The sequence below is a fragment of the Raphanus sativus genome, unplaced genomic scaffold (genome assembly GCF_000801105.2).
Source record: "Raphanus sativus cultivar WK10039 unplaced genomic scaffold, ASM80110v3 Scaffold2778, whole genome shotgun sequence".
Lineage (NCBI taxonomy): Eukaryota > Viridiplantae > Streptophyta > Magnoliopsida > Brassicales > Brassicaceae > Raphanus > Raphanus sativus.
This window is the reverse complement of record NW_026618086.1, coordinates 10,887-12,088: the sequence shown is the minus strand read 5'-3', so window position 1 is coordinate 12,088 and position 1,202 is coordinate 10,887. Positions and strand designations below refer to the sequence as shown.

The window sequence follows — 1,202 nt, the reverse complement described above, 5'->3', positions numbered from 1 at the left end:
TTCAAGTAATCCTAGAGTCCTTGTGTATTCGATCTCTAAGTACTACATCTGAACCTCTTATTTGAGAGAGTAATTCACTTTTTAGGATAATTTGAGTGATATCAAATTTGGCGCCGTTGCCGGGGACTCTTTCTCTATACTTTTAGATTTAATTTAGGATTTAGCATAGACTTGTTACTTTTGCTAATTTTTCTATTCTTTTGTTTTACAACACAAAGGATGGAGAATACAGATGTCGGCCAAGCATCGATCGACACGGAACATTGTCAATCGAGCGACGCAGATACAGAAGAATCGATCGTTTCATCCGAAAATTTATCGATCGATACCACCCAGCCGGAAGCAGGTAAGTACCCTCTTACCGATGCTGATAATGAGAAAGTAGTCCAAACTGAACCAATAGGTCAATCAAGCAACATTTCTAGCCAAACTAATGAAAAACAGGGGACTGAAATCCCTGTTAAGTCAAACTCTACCTTAAACATAGGTAAAGAAATTAAATTGCCCTTGCAAGACTACTTAAACCCCAATAGGACCTATTCCAATAGGTCCGCTATTAGAGTACCTGACGACGTCACCACGAAAACCAAGTTTGATGTTGATTACTATAATATGGTGCGTCGAAACCCTTTTAAACGATCTTCCTTAGAACATCCACAAGACCACATCGAAGGTCTAGAGGAGTTAATTCCAGACGAATACATTCGTTGCAGACTTTTCCCATTTTCACTAGAAGGGGAAGCTTTGAGATGGTTAAACTGTCTACCAAAAGGATCCCTGACTAGTTGGAAGGAGATTAGAAACACTTTTCTTAAGAGATTCTTCGACGATGCTCGTTACTGGGAAGTAAGGAAGCGAATCTCTACCTTCCGTCAAAATCCTCAGGAATCATTCAAAAACGCTTGGGGAAGATTCAAGAGTTATGAACTCGAATGCCCCCACCATGGTTATCCAGAACCACAATTTCTTAAGATTTTTTACAAAGGTGTTATTCTGAGCTATAAGACAACGCTTGATACAGCAAGCGAAGGGAATTTCGTTACTAGAAATCCTATGGAAGCAAGACGCTTAATCGAAAACATGGCAACAGGAAGATCTTATGAAGAGATGAATGAAGAAAAAGAAAAAGCTGTAAACTCGATAGAAAATACTGAGTTAGCTGAGATAAAGAATTCTATAAATTCGCTTCATTCCCTCCTAAC

General features: G+C 38.9%; 1 non-coding gene across 1 annotated transcript; it reads right to left on the bottom strand.

The window, feature by feature from the left end:
• Window positions 1–843: 843 nt before the first annotated feature.
• LOC130505987 (small nucleolar RNA R71) lies at window positions 844–950 on the bottom strand. The gene has a single exon (XR_008941872.1). It is a non-coding gene; the product is annotated as a small nucleolar RNA R71 (small nucleolar RNA).
• Between the last annotated feature and the right edge of the window lie 252 nt (window positions 951–1,202).